This window comes from Borostomias antarcticus, assembly GCF_949987555.1.
Source record: "Borostomias antarcticus genome assembly, contig: scaffold_966, whole genome shotgun sequence".
In the NCBI taxonomy this organism is placed as follows: Eukaryota; Metazoa; Chordata; class Actinopteri; order Stomiiformes; family Stomiidae; genus Borostomias; species Borostomias antarcticus.
This window is the reverse complement of record NW_028175721.1, coordinates 1-12,500: the sequence shown is the minus strand read 5'-3', so window position 1 is coordinate 12,500 and position 12,500 is coordinate 1. Positions and strand designations below refer to the sequence as shown.

Sequence of the window (12,500 nt, the reverse complement as noted above, 5' to 3'; positions counted from 1 at the left end):
GAGAAGCTCTGGTTTTAAACAAAACATCTAAGACGTTACCGCCACCCCTCTGGTGAGTGACACTGATGACCAGGCACTCAGGCCTCCTGCCCAGCACAGCCATTAAAGACAACAACAACAACAACAACAACAACAACAATAAAACAATAAGACTACAGCCGTCCGGCCCAAACCCTGGAGTGCTCATGAGATATGGCGTGACCATGCATAATTGATGCAGCCAACAGAGTGACATGCTAAAATGAATGGCTTCAACACGGCGTGGACTTCTGACCCCACAAACTAGCTGAAGCTCTGTTATTATCAGGGCCATGTTTCACTCTCGTCCGCTGACATCCTGTCTGCTGCAACAGCAGCGTTCCCATCGACGTGAACATAATGTGTGTGTGCGTGTGTGCTGCTATATTCAGAGTTCTCGCACCCATGGTTAGCCACGCGTGTGTCAAGCTGGCACGAAGAAGCCAATCACACCGCACGTCAAAAACCCTCCTACTTTGACAAATGAGAGCAGGCGTTCTGTCTGATGCGCGTGCGCGTGTATCACGCCTGGTCCACAGTCCCTATTCTAGTCTGTTCTATTGGGTACAGTGTGTCCTTACGTTTGAGAAAGGCCCATTTTTAAACCCAATCTATCATTATTATCATTATAATCTCTCTATTCCTGGCCCATGCGCTAGCTTGTGTCCTCATATATATAGAACAGCGCCGAGGGGCCAGAGAGCAGCCAGACACGCCGGTCTACCATAGTAAACATGCAGATGTCCTGTGGGGCTTCTGTCTCTGTATTAAAACCATATTAGGACTCCTCTTATCCTTAAGAGCCCAGCTGTTCCTTGGAAGGAGGAGAACAGTGAGCTCCCAGAGCAGTAAACACTCCAGGGAACCGACCGGCTGGTTATTGGTTTACCATGGCCGGTCCCGATGACCAACTGAGCTCAGAGCAGCTATATTTACGGCTGTTAGCAGCTATATTTATGTTTTAACCCAGTTCGGTCGTTTGCGTTCTTAACTGTAACATGTTGGTGGATGATGGGAGTGGCGGTTTGGGTTCTAGAAGAATCCGAGGTGGGTTGAGGACCGGTTCTGACCTCCTGGGTGATGAATACAGTAGGTGTGTACAGTACGTTGTGCTAGGAGAATGTTTCTCTTCTGCAAAAGACGGACCCGTTGAACAAACTCCCTCGCTTCCATGCGCTGGACGAAACCCAGGCTTCTCCCTCACATTATTACATCACAAAGGCGATCTCATGATGTCATAACTCCCAAGCGCGTCGTGTCGCCCCCCGAGTGTGAAATACAAACGGCGGCGTGATGTGGGCGGCGGTCTCACCCGGCCAGGAGGGACTGTGGCGTGGGCGTGGGGCCGTTGAGGGTGTACACGCCCAGGCTGCTGATGCCGCTGGTGCCCATGCTGGTGGAGATCTGGGCGCCGGACGCCCCCGGGCGATCGGCGCCATAGCCCAGGGCCAGGCTCTGGGGGCGGGTGCAGTAGAAGGGGGTGGAGTGGGCGTCCCGGGGGAGGGCCTGAGCGAACAGCGCCCCGTAGCTGCCCACCTGTGACCGGGACACCAGGGATGGTGATTGGTTGATTTGTTTATTTAGCAGGGGCATTGTGGGAGTTAAAAAACAACATGCATTTCAGAAGTGAAAAATCATGTTAGTGGGTTGGACAGGGTAAGAGGACCTGTGTGTGTGTGGGTGTGTGTGTGTGTGTGTTCGTCTACACACCCTGCTGGATGGTTTCCTGGGGTCCTCACAGAGACTGAGCAGGAGGTAGAGGACGGACCACCTGTGCTTCAGCACCCCCTGTGGCACGGAGGGCAACAACAAACAAACACATTCAGGATGACATCATCCTTTGAAAAGTAAACAAAAACTTAAAGGTGCAGTATGCGGTTTGTGATTTCCTGTTAAGACTTTTTATTATTTTTTTGAGAGAATGCAACCGACAAAATCCCCACCCCTCCCTTCTGGCCTCCCCCCAAAGCCCCTCCTCCAAACTGGGGGAAAACCAATGACACTCGCTAGGCAGGTAGGTAGGCTGACAGACAGGTGAGCCATCCAATCATTTCAAGTTGGCAACTCAAAATGATTGGACGCACTTATTACCGTCCTGCGACCTCCACAGATTACAGATTTAATTAAAATTTAGTTTAATTACTTTATTTACTTATTGCTGTCAGGAATGTAATGAGAATTGCAAAAAATAACAAAGTGCTTCTGAGCCAAAGCGCGTACTGCACCTTTAAGTCCAGTCACTAGGTCCATTTAGTAGCAACAACAGTATCCAAAAGTGTGACGAGTCTTCTCGATGTTGGCAGTGTCACTTCAGCGGAGGTTGAGTGTATTTGCTCGACGGTGTGTGTGTGTGTGTCTGTGTGTGTGTGGTGTGTGTGTGTGTGTGTGTGTGTGTGTCTGTGTGTGTGTGTGTGTGGTGTGTGTGTGTGTGTGAGTGAGAGCAGCGGGACAGTGACTGACCTGAGTCTGCAGCTTCCTGTGCAGCTCCGAGAACACGGCCGCATCCCCCTCTCGCCTCTGCTTGACCACTGGAACACAAACCCCCGGTCGGGGGACGCGTTTACAGGACGGACCATCACGGCACCGAAGAACACAGAGCCCCGGCCGGGGGAAGCTTTTACAGGACGGACCATCGCCACACCGGAGGTGCTCCCAACTAGACTGAGAGGTGTGTTTTATACCTGCTCTCACTAAGCTGGGATCGATGCTTCGTTAATGGAAATCCTCAGTATCATTAAAATGGGTGGTGATTTAGTATTATGGGTGTTTTACGGTTTAACTACCAAAGTTCCCCTTTTGGGGAAAGAACAACACAAGTGAAGTGCACATGAATAAGACCAAGACTGAGAAACAGTGAGGTGATTTAGCTGGTGGGCAAAACAACCTTGGGGCCCTGAATAAAGAGTGGACGCATTTCATCTCGTCTCCAAGAAGAGGACAGATGAAAGCAAGAGAATTATGGGCCAATCCGCTGCTTTCTCTTCGCCCCGCCTCTCAAGGTTATAACTACTCTGCACGATGATGTCACTTCTCTTTTACATAACACCATCGTCCCCCAGACGCCGTGAATCACTCACGCTCTTTCTTGATCTTCTCCGACACCAGGAACTCATCTCGTTCTATGGTGGGGGCGTAGTTACTCCCGATGACTCTCACAGCGTACTGGAACTGGTGGGCTACCTCCGCTGAAAAGGGGGAAAACAAAGAATGAACCAGGCAGCAGTGAGGCGTGTATAACGTTACATAAACATGGTTGCCTTGTCTAACAAGTTATAGTGCAGGTGACCATCTAGCCCTATCACTAGTAGGGCGCCATGGCTTTGACCACACTTATTAAGAAGTAGCCTATGTTCAAGCTTCAGACACCCCCAGATACATGCACTCTTTGTGTGAGCACACAATGGCCTTCGCCAAGAGCACTGTTGCTTAGACGCAACACCTGTTTTAGCTGCAACGTTCTGGAAAGCGAGGGGATACTACAGCCAGGGCGGCTGGCTAAGGTACTTTCGGTCGCCCCTGTACAATCCCCACAATAAATCCAGCTAACCTTACGTCTGATAACGTTATAGGCAGCTAGCTAGCTAGCTAGCTAGCTCGGTCTCCAGGCCAATGCTGGCTTAACTTGACAGCAGGGTAATCAAAGTGACAGTGGGTGTAGCTAGCTAGCGCTAGCTGCCAGAATATGATGCTACCTGGCTAGCACTAGGCCAGGGGCGGGGTAACTGGCTCTAGAGGCTCTTCTGACTTGTAACATTACGGGGCAGTTGTAGCTCAGGTCGTAGTAGAGCAAGTCATAGGGTCGGCAGTTCGAATCCCGGCTTCTCCTTCCACATGTCGAAGTGCCCTTGGGCAAGACAGTGAGCCCCAAATTGCTACCAATGAACAGGCTAATACCTTGCATGGCAGCTGCCACCATTGGTGTGTGTGTATGTGTGTGGGAATGAGTGAATGAGAGGCCATTGCAAAGCGCTTTGGATACAAGTGCTATATAAGTGCAGTCCATTTACCATTTAAACATCACAGAGAATGACTTTACAGCCACCATTCTGGTGAGTGATGATGTTGATTGGGCACTTAGGTCTCCCATCCAACACATTAAGACTAACGTTACAACAGTAACACATTAAGCATACAACCATCAGTCAGACCCAAACATTGCTGGTGATATATATAGATGGAATCGCCATGCATAATGCAACCAATGGAATGACATGCTAAAATAAATGATTTCAACACGGCGTGAACTTTCAACCCGACCAAATTGAAGCTCTGTTATTATAGGGCGATGTTTCACTTGTAGTGTGAACATCTTGTCCGCTGACGATGCAACAGCAGCCTTTTGGTCGATGTGAACATGATGTGTGTGTGTGTGTGTGTGTGTGTCTGTCTGTGTGTGTGTGTGTGTGTGTGTGTGTGTGTGTGTGTGTGTGATCTGCAGTATTCTCACACCCAGGGTAAGCCCGGCGTATGCCAAGCTGGCACGATCAATCAAAGCACGCTTCACGTACCCATAACTGTCTAGATCGGTCTCCAAGCCAATGCTGTCTTAACTTGACAGCAGGGCAGCCGGAATTGGGGTGTAGCTAACAGCTCCAGCTGCCAGAACGTGACGCTTACCTGGCTATCAATCAATCAATCAAAGCTTTATTTATATAGCGCATTTCATACCCAGAGGCAACACAATGCGCTTTACAGAGAACAAGGGAGGTGGGCATACGACCCACTCTCTACATATTCCAGAGGGAAGCAAAAAAACAGTAATCACCCGGGGGTCAGATAAGTGAGCTGTAAAAACTCTTCCCTGACCCCTCTCAACAAGGCGATCGAGCTCCTGGAGTATGATTGTCTACCGGCTAAGAACATTTATAAAGCAATACATTACATTAAATTACATTTCAGAGTGAGAGAGGCTAAAAGCATCATAGGAGAGAGGACATTCTACGGACATGCTACATCATCCACAGTAGACACAGGGGTAGACACAGGGGTAGACACAGGGGTAGACACAGGGGTAGTAGACACAGGGGTAGTAGACACAGGGGTAGTAGACACAGGGGTGGACACAGGGGTAGTAGACACAGGGGTAGACACAGGGGTAGTAGACACAGGGGTAGTAGACACAGGGGTAGTAGACACAGGGGTGGACACAGGGGTAGTAGACACAGGGGTAGACACAGGGGTAGTAGACACAGGGGTAGTAGACACAGGGCTAGACACAGGGGTAGACACAGGGGTAGTAGACACAGGGGTAGTAGACACAGGGGTAGTAGACACAGGGGTAGTAGACACAGGGGTAGTAGACACAGGGGTAGTAGACACAGGGGCCTCTCCCTATCATCTCTAACATTAGCTAGTGCTAACTAGTTAGCTTAGCTAGTGTTACTCTATTAGAAATCAATAATTAGCTAACAATAGGAGCTAATTCATCATATACAATCTTTAAATCATACGTTGAGCTACTAGCTAGCTAATGCTAACTGACAACCGGTTGTAGGCTAGCTAGCATAAATAGCAACGTTAGCATTAGGCTAACGTCAGTTAGCATTAGGCTAACGTCAGTTAGCATTAGGCTAACGTCAGTTAGCATTAGGCTAACGTCGGCTCGCGTTGGGCTAACGGGAGCTAAGCTAAGCTAGTTAGCATGCTAAGCTAAGCTACCTTCGCTCTTCCCCGTGATCCTGCAGCAGAGGCTCTGGAGGAGGACGTTGGGGGACTTCTGGTCCAGAGACGCCATTTTGGACGGTCTTAAAAACACGGGAGGTAAAGTGTGCAGCTCTAGTAGTGACTAGTTCGTGTTCTTCTAGGTGCCCAAGCCCGGGGGTGACGCCATGTTTGAGCTGAGCCCGCCGAAAGCGTCTGGAACCAGCAACCATGGGTCCGCCGAATGAAAACACCCCCTCGGAAACATATGATTGTGACTGAAGGTTCCTACACTGAACAAGCCTGAAGACTTTTTCTTTTTGCCACTGCTTTCTAAGAGGAGCTGTGTTTATCAGTATACTGCACTGTGACTTTTATTCCTGTATTCTATTTGTCCTGCTTTTTGTTTAAATGTCTATAATGACTTGCTTTTTGTTTTAATGCTTTTAATTTGTCCTGCCTTTTGTTTTAAATGTCTATAATGTCTTGCTTTTTGTTTTAATGCTTTTAATGTCTCATGTAAAGCACCTTGAATTGCCCTGTGGCTGAAATGTGCTATATAAATAAACTTGCCTTGCCTACATAAATAGTTCCTCATTCCGCTATATGGATTGCACAAAGCTTAAAGAGTTGTGGTGCTTTAAAGTGGGTTAAAGACAACGTCAACGTGTTTGTATTTCGTATCGTTGGATTTGTAATGCTTTATTGAAACCTAAAAATAAATGCAAAACGGTCACCTCGTCTTCACGCACGTGTTTCAGCACCACGGGCGTGGACAGCTCCGGTTTGACCCCCATGACTATGACCATTACATTAAGATGGAACTGACCTATATTTATGCTGGAACCAATCCCTTTATTCCACGTTGTTGCTTTTATTCAGAGGGCAGCTCCATACAGCTGGCAACTTTGCAACTAAGCAATAAAGCTCTGAAACTATAACTATGATCATTGTCTCTCTCTCTCTCTCTCTCTCTCTCTCTCTCTCCCTCACACAAACACACGCATGCACACACACACCCACCCACACACACACACACACACACACACACACACACACACAAACGTCACCCCCCTCGTTCTCTTTCTCTCTCTCTCACACACACAACCCCCGCCTCTCTCTCACACACACACACACACACATACGCACACAATCACACACGTAAACGCACGCACGCGCGCGCACCCACACACACACACAAACCTCTCTCTCTCTCTCTCTCTCTCTCTCACACACACACACACACACACCCACACACACACAAACCTCTCTCTCTCTCTCTCTCTCTCTCACACACACACACACACACACACAAACCCCCAAAAGTGTAAAATATTTCAACCAACTGAAAAATAATATTTCCCCAACTTCAGAGCAATGAGATACGCAACAAGCTGTAGTCAGTTACCCGGGCTGAATCCCCAAGGCATCTGCGGGACACTAGAGTGCGCAAGCGCTCCCGGCTCCCTGTGACGCACGGTGGAAGAAAAGCTCATTCTCTCAGCGGAGAGACAAGATTAGAGACCGCGGAGGTGAGGGAGAAGAGGAAGAGAGAATAGGGAGGCAGGGCGGACAAGGTAGCTCCATGACTTCCAACAAGTAGGGCGACCGCGTCTCACTCCAATTCTCCTTCTCCGGAATCCCAGTAGAGAAATAGGAGCTGAATTGCGTGCGCGACTATAGCCTTTATACCAACATTTGAATGAAACTAAAACTAAAAGTATTAAAGCGACCTTTCTGGGAGCTCGTTGGCTATAGGTGACTGGATAGGATTACAAAAACTCTACTTCTATCTTTCGGGACATGAGACAGCGAGTTATGGAGCATAGTCAGAGCAGATATAGAAATAAACGAGCGTCAAACGACTAAACGGATCAAGAGAAATCCTCGGACCCAAGTGGAACCGCGTAGAACATGGATTTGAGCACGATTCGAAACCTCATCCGCAGATACGTGAGTGTTTCTATTCTCATTCCTACCGGACCGGTAGTTTCCTCTGCCCACTTGTTAGGCGGTGGTTTGGGTTCCATGCTTGGGTTTCAAATTGCGTAAGGACAATTACGCATCGAAGTTTAGCACGATCACATTTGAACCAAGCAGAAAGGGCAAACTGCGAGATTATGGGAGTCAATTAGGAGTAAATAGTATTAGAAGTAGCAGCCTGCGCACTGTGGGGTTATCGCGTTGCCTGGGAGTTTAAAGGCATGAGACTGTTTCGAAATTAAACAGAAATCTTTTACCATGTCTAGAAACTCTCACGCGCGCTATTTGCACAAACGATGTGTGAGGATGAAATATAAGATTTAAGATTAGAAAAAAAATCATTGATATATGGAAATGATCTTAATTATTTTTAATTGTAGGCCTATAGAGAACATGGCAACAGCAGAAGTTGCATGGATACTTGCATGCTCCAGCTATTTTATTATATATATATTATAAGAGCACAGATGATCCCATACGTGCTGTGTTTTACATGGGAATACAGCTATGCATGTCTGGCAGTGATCCAGAGCTGCTCACATGAGCACCCGTGCTGAGAGGCCTGGGCATTTCTCGGTGATCTTAAGACTGAGTATGGAGGTATCCTATCCTATCCTATCACATCACATCAGGTGAAAGTGTTCCTGTCCAGTGTGCACACCTGGTAATATCCTGTACAATAGTTGGTTATAACACGTTAGTAACCTGTAACCAAGTAGGCCGAGAGAGAGAGAGAGAGAGAGGGAGAGAGAGAGAGAGAGAGAGTGAGAGAGAGAGAGAGAGAGAGAGAGAGAGAGAGAGGCGCGGACTGAAAACTAAATATTTGACTGTGTGCAATGCACGCTTTGTGACCTTTCATGTGACCTTTCATGTGCTCAAACTCGCAACACCTGCACGGCGCTTGACAATCGGCTCGCAAATCCCGCCCTCCGAGGATTCTACCCACTGAGCAAAGACACGTCTAAAAGACGTCTTTTAGACGTCTTTTCTGTCTTTTTCGGACGTCCAAAGACATCCAATTAGGAGCCAGAATGAATGTTTTTTTTTAACGTTCAGATATTGAACCCGTTCTGCACGTCCACAGACGTCTTAGAGGGGTCCAAGCCAGACGTGTGAATATTGAGGGGTCCAGCAGACGAACACACGGGGTTCAGGACCCACGGACGTTATTAAGACGTGATCTGAACGTCTCCCTGACGTTGCGTGTTTGCTGGGTATGAGCTCGAGCTCCAGACAACATGCAGCCGAAGGCCACAGCTCGAGCGTGTAGAGACCTGTGTGTGTAGAGACCTGTGTGTGTAGAGACCTGTGTGTGTAGAGACCTGTGTGTGTAGAGACCTGTGTGTGTAGAGACCTGTGTGTGTGTGACGGGCCCGGGCTCAGATTCAGTCCCAGACTGCCTTGTTCTGGTGATGAACAGTGGCGGACGAATTAACAAAAGTGCTGACGTCATGAGGATTTAATACCATCATCCATCTCCATCAGTACCCCCCACATCCAGAACCTTTGCATGTGCAAAGGTGTCCATTCGGCTTAATCTGTTTTTGCATGTGCAAAAAAACGGTGTGATGCTCTTCTTGTCAACATTGTGTTGTTACCCATTCGAATTGGTTTTTGGGCGCTTGATACCCCTGGCATAGCCTACACAGCCTGTGCAGACAGACACACTCAATCACTAGAACTTGGGTTCGATAGAATTACCTCAGCTGTGGACGGCCACAGCTGCGGACGGTAATAAAAGACAATGATATCTACCTTGACCAGTGGCCATTAGGGAAGAGCCCTATTGTGCGTGAGGGAGTGTGAGTCAGTGGGCAGCACAGCGAACACACACACACACACACACACACACACACACACACAGGGTTAGTCTGTCGCATAGAGGCACCGTGGAGAGAGACACAGATCTGCAGCGATAACGGAGCGCCCCTGAATTGTGATCTAATGTGTGGTAATGCATGACGGGCATGGGGAGAGGGGAGGAGAGGAGAGAGGAGGAGAGGAGAGAGGGATGGAGGAGAGGAGAGAGGGATGGAGGAGAGGAGAGAGGGATTGAGGAGAGGAGAGAGGGATGGAGGAGAGGAGAGAGGGTGGAGGAGAGGGGTGGAGGAGAGGAGAGAGGGTGGAGGAGAGGAGAGGGGTGGAGGAGAGGAGAGAGGGATGGAGGAGAGGAGAGTGGGATGGAGGAGAGAGGGTGGAGGAGAGGAGAGGAGAGAGGGATGGAGCAGAGGAGAGGAGAGAGGGATGGAGAACAGGAGAGCAATGGAGGAGAGGAGAGAGGGATGGAGCAGAGGAGAGAGGGTGGAGGAGAGGAGAGAGGGATGGGGGAGAGGAGAGAGGAATGGAGGAGAGGAGGGATGGAGGAGAGGAGAGGAGAGAGGGATGGAGCAGAGGAGAGAGTGATGGAGGAGAGGAGAGAGGGTGGAGGAGAGGAGAGAAGAGGAGAGAGGGATGGAGAGGAGAGGAGAGGAGAGAGGAGGAGAGGAGAGAGGGATGGAGCATAGGAGAGGAGAGAGGGATGGAGGAGAGGAGAGAGGGATGGAGCAGAGGAGAGAGGGATGGAGGAGAGGAGAGAAGGTGGAGGAGAGGAGAGAGGGATGGAGCAGAGGAGAGAGGGTGGAGGAGAGGAGAGAGGGATGGAGCAGAGGAGAGAGGGATGGAGAAGAGGAGAGAGGGATGGAGGAGAGGAGATAGGGATGGAGGAGAGGAGAGAGGGTGGAGGAGAGGAGAGAGGGATGGAGCAGAGGAGAGGAGAGAGGGATGGAGGAGAGGAGAGAGGGTGGAGGAGAGGAGAGAGGGTGGAGCAGAGGAGAGAGGGATGGAGCAGAGGAGAGAGGGTGGAGGAGAGAAGAGAGGATGGAGGAGAGGAGAGAGGGATGGAGGAGAGGAGAGAGGGATGGAGCAGAGGAGAGGACAGAGATATGGAGCAGAGGAGAGAGGGATGGAGCAGAGGAGAGAGGGATGGAGCAGAGGAGAGGACAGAGGGATGGAGCAGAGGAGAGAGGGATGAAGGAGAGGAGAGAGGGATGAAGCAGAGGAGAGAGGGATGGAGCAGAGGAGAGAGGGATGGAGCAGAGGAGAGAGGGATGGAGCAGAGGAGAGAGGTGGAGCAGAGGAGAGAGGGATGGAGCAGAGGAGAGAGGGTGGAGGAGAGAGCCTAGCTCTGATTTGGGAGAGAGGATAACAGGAAGCTTCGTTCACAGAATAACCCCCTGATGGGAGGAACCCAACGTCGGAGTGTTTGATATAGACTCTGTTATATATATAGACAGAGTTTGATATAGACTCTGTTATGCAACGCGTGAGGTATCAGAACAAGCACATCGACTGATGTTGACTATCTACGTCTCAAATACGTCTCAAACAATAAAACCTTACAGGAAGATGTCTTGGGATATGACTGGGTAAGAGTGCTACGGCGTTTCTCTAAAGACTGCAGGGAAGGCGGTTCCCTAAGAGACGTCTCACGCCCAGAGACGTAACGGCTCCGCTTCAGACGAGGTTAGGCAACGTCTCCAACACTAACGGTTACGCAACTCTACCCCCCTCCGAGGTTGAAGGGCATTTCCAACTGTCACAAAGGTACCGGAAAAACACAGGACTGTGATCTCTGCGTCTCTCAGTTCAGTCCCTCAGAAAGAGAGACCTCCTTGTGAATCTCCCTGTGACATGAGATTAGAGAGGGAGGGAGAGAAAGAGAGAGAGAGAGAGAGAGAGAGAGGGAGACAGAGATAGAGAGTGACAGAGGGAGAGAGAGAGAGACAGAGTTAGAGAGTGACAGAGAGGGAGAGAGAGGAGAGAGGCAAAGAGAGAGAGGGAGGGAGGGAGCGAGAGACAGAGAGAGGGAGAGAGACAGAGGGAGAGAGAGACAAAGAGAGGGAGAGAGAGACAGAAAGAGAGAGAGAGCGGGAGAGAGACAGCAAGAGAGAGAGGGAGGGAGACAGAGGGAGAGAGAGACAGAAGTAGGGAGAGAGACAGAGAAAGAGACAGAGAGAGAGAGAGGGAGGGAGGGAGAGAGAGACAGAGAGGGAGAGAGAGACAGAGAGAGAGAGGGTGCTTTCCTGTTCTCAGCATGGCTCCTTGCTCACAGTGATGGGAGTTCTGGTAAACGCGTAAGCGTATGTTTCCTGCCCCCCCCCCCCCCCCCGGCTCATCACTCACACTCCTCCCGGGGGGAAGAGCTCTCTCTTCCTCTGCAACAACCATCAGGGCATATCAGCCCCCCCCCGGGATCCTGTCTCTATACCCCCCAGCCCCCCCCCCCCGGGATCCCGTCTCTATACCCCCCCGTCAGTCAGCTCACCAGGGGGGTAACGTGGGAGAGAGGAGCCAGGCCAATCACGCACAGCGAGGAAGAGACTAGGGAGAGTCCAGAGAAGGAATTCAGTGTTTGCTGCCTGTCGTAGTACAGTATAAACACCCCGGGGGCGAATCTAGCCTCGCTAGCCTCGCAGCGTCTCAGCTAGCCTTGTGGACATCTAAGCTAGCCTTGTGGACGTCTCAGCTAGCCTTGTGGACTGTCTCAGCTAGCCTTGTGGACATCTCTGCTAGCCTTGTGGACATCTCAGCTAGCCTTGTGGACATCTCTGCTAGCCTTGTGGATGTCTCAGCTAGCCTTGTGGATGTCTCAGCTAGCCTTGTGGATGTCTCTGCTAGCCTTGTGGATGTCTCTGCTAGCCTCGTGGATGTCTCAGCTAGCCTTGTGGATGTCTCAGCTAGCCTTGTGGATGTCTCAGCTAGCCTTGTGGATGTCTCTGCTAGCCTTGTGGATGTCTCTGCTAGCCTTGTGAATGTCTCTGCTAGCCTTGTGGATGTCTCAGCAACGTACATTCTGTTTGGAGAAACCTGTTTGGAGAAAC

At 50.0% G+C, this 12,500-nt stretch overlaps 1 pseudogene across 1 annotated transcript in view; it reads right to left on the bottom strand.

The window, feature by feature from the left end:
• Positions 1–5,886, bottom strand: part of LOC311329257 (gamma-tubulin complex component 3-like) — a 6,555-nt pseudogene extending 669 nt beyond the window's left edge. The window contains exons 1-5 of the transcript XR_014631337.1: positions 5,677–5,886; positions 3,096–3,203; positions 2,479–2,546; positions 1,729–1,806; positions 1,331–1,554 (exon numbers count right to left, since the gene is read on the bottom strand). The product of XR_014631337.1 is annotated as a gamma-tubulin complex component 3-like (transcript). The remainder of the gene's footprint in view (positions 1–1,330; positions 1,555–1,728; positions 1,807–2,478; positions 2,547–3,095; positions 3,204–5,676) is intronic.
• Between the last annotated feature and the right edge of the window lie 6,614 nt (positions 5,887–12,500).